At 34.5% G+C, this 8,569-nt stretch overlaps 1 long non-coding RNA gene across 4 annotated transcripts; it reads right to left on the reverse strand.

Moving 5' to 3' along the window:
- Positions 1 to 6,406: 6,406 nt before the first annotated feature.
- LOC130992703 (uncharacterized) lies at positions 6,407 to 8,560 on the reverse strand. 4 transcript variants are annotated; one of them, XR_009091349.1, is made up of 4 exons: positions 7,678 to 8,560; positions 7,337 to 7,596; positions 6,945 to 7,228; positions 6,407 to 6,676 (listed from the first exon to the last, which is right to left on the reverse strand). It is a non-coding gene; the product is annotated as an uncharacterized LOC130992703 (long non-coding RNA). The 4 variants fall into 4 exon arrangements; XR_009091348.1 differs by having other exon boundaries at positions 6,945 to 7,067; positions 7,143 to 7,596; XR_009091346.1 differs by having other exon boundaries at positions 6,407 to 7,067; positions 7,143 to 7,228; positions 7,678 to 8,556.
- Positions 8,561 to 8,569: the final 9 nt, after the last annotated feature.

Genomic DNA, 8,569 nt, shown 5'->3' on the forward strand with positions numbered 1-8,569 from the left:
ATTCCAACAAAGTGGTATCCGAGCCATAAAATCCTACCTGTGGAATGGCCAACCTACAATCGTTTCAAGTCCCCATGCTCAACAAGAGCAACTTCGACAATTGGAGCATCAAGATGAAGGCGCTATTGGGAGCCCACGACGTTTGGGAGATCGTGGAGAACGGCTACGAGGAGCCGCAGGATGAGGCTGCACTATCCCAACAACAAAAGGATAGATTGCGAGACGCGAGAAAGAGAGACAAGAAGGCTCTCTGTCTCATTTATCAAGCGCTCGGGGACGACGATTTCGAGAAAATCTCGAATGCGAGTACCGCCAAGGAAGCGTGGGAGAAGCTCCAGAACGCGTGCAAAGGAGCGGAGCAAGTAAAAAAGGTACGACTTCAAACTTTAAGATGAGAGTTTGAGTCTTTGCATATGAAAGAGTCCGAATCGATTTCGGATTATTTTTCAAGAGTCTTGGCGGTGTCTAATCAAATGAAAAGAAATGGTGAAAAATTGGAGGATGTAAGAATTATGGAGAAAATATTACGGTCACTAACCCCAAAGTTTGAGCACATTGTGGTGACGATCGAAGAAACTAAAAATTTGGAGGAGATGAAGATCGATCTCTTGTTGGGGTCGCTGCAAGCATATGAGGAGAAGCAAAAGAAGAAGCAAGAAATTTCAGAGCAACTTTTAAAAATGCAAGTAAGCTCAAAATATAAAGAAGAAGGTCCGAGCAATGGCCATGGACAATTCGGGAGAGGACGTGGCCAAGGGCAAGATCGAGGCAGAGGCCGAGCACGTGGACGTGGTCGAGGACGAGGAGGCTTCGTCAACAATGGTGAAAGAAATGAGTTTACAAGTGGTCGGGGGAGGAGCAACCCGCAGTCGAGGTACGATAAGTCTTCAATAAAGTGTTATAATTGCCATAAATTTGGGCACTATGCTTCCGAGTGCAGAAGTGAAAAAGTAAGGATTGAAGAGAAGGCCAATTACGCCGAAAGTACAAATCAAGATATTGGTAGTGTGCTTTTGGCATATAAAGGAGAAGCTGGAAGACAAGATGACACGTGGTACCTCGACACTGGTGCTAGCAATCACATGTGCGGGAAAAGAAATATGTTTGTGGAGCTCGATGAGTTGGTAAGTGGCAACGTCTCCTTTGGTGATGAATCTAAAATTCCAGTTAAAGGAAAAGGAAAAATTTTAATCCGCTTGAAGAATGGAAGTCATGAATTTATTTCCAATGTTTATTACGTGCCCAATATGAAAAATAATATCTTGAGTTTGGGACAACTCTTGGAGAAAGGTTATGATATTCACATGAGAGATTATAACCTTTCAATAAGAGATGACAAAAATAATCTTATTGTCAAGGTGCCAATGTCTAAAAATAGAATGTTCTTATTGAATATTCGAAATGACATGGCAAAATGCCTGAAAGCGTGTTACCAAGATAAGTCTTGGTTGTGGCATCTTCGGTTTGGGCACTTAAATTTTGGCGGTTTGGAGTTGTTATCAAAGAAAGAGATGGTAAGAGGTTTACCATCAATCAAGCATCCCGATCAACTCTGCGAAGGTTGTCTACTCGGGAAGCAGTTCAGAAAGCCATTTCCAAAGGAGTCAAGCTCAAGAGCTCAAAAGCCACTGGAGTTGATTCATGCCGACGTGTGTGGGCCAATAAATCCAAGCTCACTCGGTAAAAATAATTATTTTCTGCTCTTCATTGATGATTTTTCTAGAAAAACGTGGGTATATTTCTTGAAGCAGAAGTCAGAAGTATTTGATGCATTCAAGAAGTTCAAAGCTGCCGTCGAGAAGGAGAGTGGACAACAAATCAAGGCCCTGAGGTCCGATCGAGGGGGAGAATTCACATCCAAGGAGTTCTTGAAGTTTTGCGAAGTAAATGGAATTCGGCGGCCCCTGACAGTTCCGAGATCCCCCCAACAAAATGGAGTGGCGGAAAGAAAAAACAGAACAATCATGGAGATGGCAAGGAGCATGCTAAAGACGAAAAATTTGCCTAAGGAGTTTTGGGCCGAAGCAGTGGCGTGCGCGGTGTACCTATCCAACCGATCGCCGACAAGGAGCGTGTGGGGAATGACTCCACAAGAAGCCTGGAGCGGGAGAAAGCCAGGAATTTCCCACCTAAAGGTATTTGGGAGCAAAGCCTACGTGCATGTACCAGATGAGAGAAGGAAGAAGCTCGACGATAAAAGCGAAGCATTCATCTTTATCGGGTACGACTCTAACTCTAAAGGCTATAAGTTATATAATCCAAATACCAAGAAAACAGTGATAAGTCGAGATGTGGAGTTCGACGAAGAAGGAGTGTGGGATTTTAATTCCAGTGGTGACTTCACCTTCATCCCACAATTCGATGATGAAAGGACAGTCGAGCAAGTTGGAGAAGTCCAACAAGAGGTAGTGACTCCGCCAGCTTCACCTATACAAGTTACTAAAGTCTCACCACCATCTTTCTTAAATGAAAGAGCCACACCACGAGCAAGGAATTTGGATGAGATATATGAATACACTGAAAGGTTAGAAGATCTCACCTTGTTTTGCCTATCTGCTGATTATGAACCTAAAGCAGCAAATAGTGAAAATTGGCGAGTTACAATGGACGAAGAGATCAAAGCTATAAACAAGAATAATACGTGTGAGCTCGTGACACTACCGGAAAGGCACAAGACCATTGGAGTCAAGTGGGTGCATAAGGTTAAGAAGAATTCCAAAGGTGAAGTTGAAAGATATAAAGCAAGGCACGTCGTGAAAGGATTTCGCCAAAATTCAGAAGTTTGCTCGGAATGAAAAATCAAGTTTAAGGGGGAGCGTTGGAATATAAAAATAAACTTGATTTTTTGAGTGAAGATATTTTAAAAGAAAAATATAGAGAATTCTAGAAAAAGTAAGTGAAGATATTTGTATTAGAAATATCTAGAATCAAGATATTTTAGAAGAAAAATATAGAGAATTCTAGAAAAAGTAAGTGAAGATATTTGTAATATCTAGAATCAAGATATTTTAAGTAGAAAAATCTAGATAGAAAAAATCAAGAGAATTCTAGAATTCTCACTTGACTACTATATATATGTGGAGGTTGTATCAATTGTTTAGAATGAAGTGAATTGAAGAAAGATTGTGTTAGCAAACTCCAATCCTCCCACTCAAATTCTTAAGCGCACACACGTCCACAACCAATTTCTCTAAATTTCCTCCTACCAATTAAATAAATTCTCCATTTATATTCTTATATAAAATTAATAACAAATATACATCTAATCACTAACATTCAATTAAAATCATTTAATGTATATAAATTATAATTTTTTTCTTGTCAGACATGTAAATTTAATTTTTATCGAGATAAAATAAATAATAAAATTTATTAATTTAGATTATATGTAAGTTATTATTATTATATTTATTAATTTAGATTATATGTAAGTTATTATTATTATTATTATTATTATTATTATTATTATTATATACATTTATTATTAATTATATTTATTAAGATTAATGAATCTTATATGGAATGTAATAGTTAATTAATTAATAAATTATGAAGATTATATATGGTAAATTATTGAAATGAAACAATTCTAAGCATGCCACATAGGTTAAGGCTTAATCCTATTATAAAGAAGATTATATTATATATGAGCCGGTCTTGTGTGAGGTAACCGCATACTATGCGGTTGGGTTGGCCCTGACCCGACCCGAATTAAAAATGTATATTGTAGATTTTGATAAATAAAAATAAATTTGTGGTGTGGTGCAATGGCAACATGCGCATTATATTTCTTATCCCAAAGGGCTGGGGTTCGAAGCCCATTGCCGCCTATGATTTTCTGTGATTTTTTGCTTTTTTTTTGTTTTTTCCTCTGCGTTTTTTTTGGGGTTCGAAGCCCATTGCCGCCTATGATTTTCTATGATTTTTTGCTTTTTTTTTTTGTTTTTTCCTCTGCGTTTTTTTTTTTTTTTTTGGCTTTTTCTGTTTCCTTGCTTTTTTTGTTACGAGTTTTTTTTTTTTTCCTCTATTCCTTTTTCTGCGTTTTTTTTTTGCTTTTTCTGTTTTCTTGCTTTTTTTGTTTTCTTCATATAATGCTTCAATTTTTTCTTCTTCCTTTTTATTTTTCTGATTTTTTACAATATTTTTTTATTTTATTTTGTTTGTATTTGATTTATTTACACACTATATTCCATAGTAATTATTATTATTACAAATAGTAATTATTAACATAAAAAAGTACTCCCTCCGTCCCACTAGAATTGGCACTTTTGAATTGAGCACGAAGATTAAGAAAAATGGTTAAGAGTGTAAAGTAGGTAGGGTCCACTTATTTTATGTGTGTAGAGAATGTAGGGACCACATACTATTTTTAGGAAAATATCAATTCTAGTGGGACAAACAAAAAAGGCAAATGTGTCAATTCTAGTGGGACGGAGAGAGTAATATTTTTGAAACATTACTTTTCAACATTTCAATAGTTACTTTTTCTTACAACAATGATTACTTAACCAAATATACAAAATTATAAGTTCTAACGAGTAAAAGTAACATTGTTGTTATACATATTAATAATTACTTTTTCGTCCAATAATAATTATTTGATTAAAAAATTAAAAGTACAAATTCTCATAAATAAAAGTAACAATTATCGTGAACAAATGTAATAATTTAGAAATATTACACTTCTTTGTAACAATAATTACTTTTTATTACCACAATAATTACTTGGCCAGATAGTTAAAAATAAAAGTACAAACGAGTGAAAATAATATTACTTTTCTTCACATCAATAATTACTTTTACTTAAATTCTTTTACTTAAATTACATTTCTTTGTAACAATAATTACTTTTTATTACCACAATAATTACTTGACCAAATAGTTAAAAATAAAAGTACAAAGGAGTGAAAATAACATTACTTTTCTTCACATCAATAATTATTTTTACTACAAAAATTATTACTTGAGCAAATAACTAAACGTAAAAGTTCGTATAAATAAATATAAATATTGTTGTAAAGAAATGTAATGTTTCAAAAACATTACATTTCTTCATAATAATTACTCTCTCCGTCCGCCAACATTATGTCACAATTACTATATCGGGCGTCTGTCAAGATTATGTCACTTTCCTTTTAAGGCAATGGTCCCACCATCCTCTTTAATATTTTATCGTTACTAACACTCTTTATTTACAAAAAAATCCACCCAAAATTCAATCTCAACCACACATCTTATAAAGTGGTGAGACATTTTCTCCACTACATCAAAATCATCACCAATTTTATCAAAATTAATTTAAAAGAATAACATGCATGATCTCTTTACATATATATCACGTATAACCCCCATTATGTATCTAGTCCTAAAAATACTGGTAAATAACCCTAATATCTCGATCAATATAGCCCCCAACACAAAGTCTTAAGAAAATAGACGAGGTTGAGGAAGATTTGACAGATTTTTCGGTATTAACCTAGTTGGTGGCCAACCAACTTAGAGAAAGGGCGCTGCTGGAGGAACTCTTAAGATTATTGAGAATGGAGAAAAAAAATGTTGATTATATCAGGAATAATGAAAATACTCCGTCCCGACTTTTAGTATCCATTTGAGAGTGATACGGATTTTAATAAAGTGATTGGATGTGTTGTGAGTGGAATAACTTAGTGATGTCAATAAGGTCAGCCCACTCGGTTTCATGTTATTTTCAGTTTGAGCTAGTCGGTTTTTTTATTTTTCGGGATAAAAAATTTCGACTCTAATCCTAACCCACTCGGTTCGGGCCACAAGTTTACGATTTTTTTATATGTTTATTTTTTTATATATATAATCATACTCTTGTAATAAAAATATGTCGTGTTTTTTAAATCAAGACATATCGTCTTGGTTTAGATACAAAAATTAGTGTTATTTTAACGTAAATTTACATACACTACAAGAAATTAAGGATTTTAGCCACACATTCATGTGTGGCTAAAAGTATATTTATGTGTCATTGTTTCTTTTTACCCACACATAAGTCAAATGTCAACATGTGTGGTTAAAACTTTGTAAAGAAAGGGTATTATCCACACATATGTATATGTGTGGGTAAATCACCAAACATTTACCTACACATATATATGTCACGAATAATACATTTTATGTGTGGGAAAAGATATTTATGATATACTGCAGCGATGATGTGGAAATGACATGGCATTTACACGTGGCAAATTTTATGTGTGGGTAAATCATCAAATATTTGCCTACATATATATGTCACTAAAGGTATATTTATATGTGTGGAGAAAAATATTTTTTTAGTAATTGAATTTTAGAAAAAATATTACTATTTTCAAATATTATAACCTTTGTATTAGTCAATTATAATCATAATTATAATTATAATAAAAAAAATCAAAAATCAAAAATCAAATACTCAACACATTAAATATAACAAGAATATCGTACATAACATTTACATAAAAAAATATTTAACAAAATCAAAGTACAAGTCTAAAATTACTAACTACATATAATTTTAAATGTCTAAATTACTAAGCACTTAATCTACAACTCGCAATTAATCTAGGACTCATAATTTTTCTTCAAGTTCTTGATCAAAAAACAACTCCATTGTACATTGGAAGAGTTGAACATTGGTTAACCATCGTGACAACTTTTTCAATGACTCCTGCCAAGATAAGAGAAACAAGATATTAGTCATAATTTGGCCAACATCTATAAGCTACAATGACTTCCTTCACATAAATAAAGCAACAAGAATTTTTTTTCTTCTTCAACAGGATTTGCAAACAAACTATTTAACTTGCTGTGAGATGGTTATCAGCATTGGGCCACCTTACCCAACATTCTGCAATATAAAAGAGGAGAACGAGCAGGGGAACATTACCAGCACAATTTAAATAAACAGTTAATAATTGAAATCCTATGAGACTTACACACGCAACGTGAAACAAGTGACTGCAGAAGCAAGGAGTCCATGAAAGAGAAATAATAAAGGCAACAAATAGCAAGCTCCTTAATATGTCCTACAATCCTTATGAAGGGACCAAAGCATATGTCTACAAAGCAGAGCACTACATTCAGCACATGGAAAAATAATAAAGAAAGTATGAAGAACGGGTACAAGTATATACCATCCTCAACTAGAAGAAAATGAAGATTGAAAGTTGGCAGACTTCATCATCACATTTTCTTCGACGGGCCTAAAAGATGCGTCATTCTGTGAAACAAGAGCAGCAAACTTCATCAAAACACAAGCTGCAGTTTCAGCCAGAAAAAATGAAGATTGAAAGTTGGCTTTAAGATTTTTTCATCATCAGTTCTTCACCTTCCAGGTTCGATGATTCCACTAATTAACATCATGAAGAATAGGTAAAGGCTTATTACTCTGTCTGAATCAGAATCATTCACCTCCAAGATATTAACAATGAAGTTGAACACTGTAGGCAGAGCTCTCCCACCTACATAGGCCTCTGCATCAACGCTCAAGTGCTCGTATCGAACTTCAATAGTTGGAAGAAAAGCAGAACCCGGAGTGAGGTCCTCTCCGGGGCATAAAAATCCGGAAATCAGTTCAATTAATGGGGCCTGAAAAGAAAAAATAAACAGGAAATCAGTTCAATTAATTCAACGGTACCTACGAAATCAGTTCAATTAATTCAACGGTACCTAGAACGGAGGGGTTGGAAGGGAAAAGATACGATTTTGGAGGAAGAAGAGGAAGAAAATGGGTTTGGTGAGAGAGAGAAACCGAGGAATAGATACGATTTTGGAGGAAGAAGAGGAATAGATACGATTTCTGTGGAGGAAGAAGAGGAAGAACGCGGTGCTGCGTGTTCTGGCCTGGAGGCGTGCGGCGGCTGATGGAGCATAGCGGCGTGCGGCGGCGCTAGGGTGCAGAGCGGCGGACGGCGCTAGGGTGCAGAGAGGCTGGCGGAAGATAGAGTTTCGACTAGCTGCAAAAGGTGAATCGACGCAGATCAGTGGAGATGGAGATCCCTCTTTGGCGTGAATATGCATTCTGCGATTGGGTTGGTAGTGGAGGTGAGAGAGAATTTTGGTGGGGATGTGAAGTGGCGTAGTGGGAAGTAGAATTAATTAGAATAGTTTTTAGTGGGAGTTTTGGAAAATGGCGGTAAAATGAAACATCAATTAAGATTTAAATAAATTATAATCAACAGTAAAAAAAATGTGTCACTAAATTGTTCCTCTCACACTTATTAATTGTTTGCCAAATATATTAAGAGAAAAAAAAAATTAAAAAAAATATGACTAAATCTTTTTACCCACACATAATTAAATGTCTTAAACTATTTAAAATCGTATACTGAATTTACCTACACATATTCAATTATGTGTGGGTATATTGTCACACATGATTATGTGTCACAAATTATGTGTAACTAAAACTTCCACGTCAGCATTAAATATATTAAGAGTTAAATGGAAAATAAAAAATAAAAAAATAAATGTGACTAAATCTTTTTACCTACACATAATTAAATGTCATTAATTATTTAAAACTGTCTAATGAATTTACCTACACATATTTAATTATGTG

This window comes from Salvia miltiorrhiza, chromosome 7 (assembly GCF_028751815.1).
Source record: "Salvia miltiorrhiza cultivar Shanhuang (shh) chromosome 7, IMPLAD_Smil_shh, whole genome shotgun sequence".
Taxonomy (NCBI): Eukaryota; Viridiplantae; Streptophyta; class Magnoliopsida; order Lamiales; family Lamiaceae; genus Salvia; species Salvia miltiorrhiza.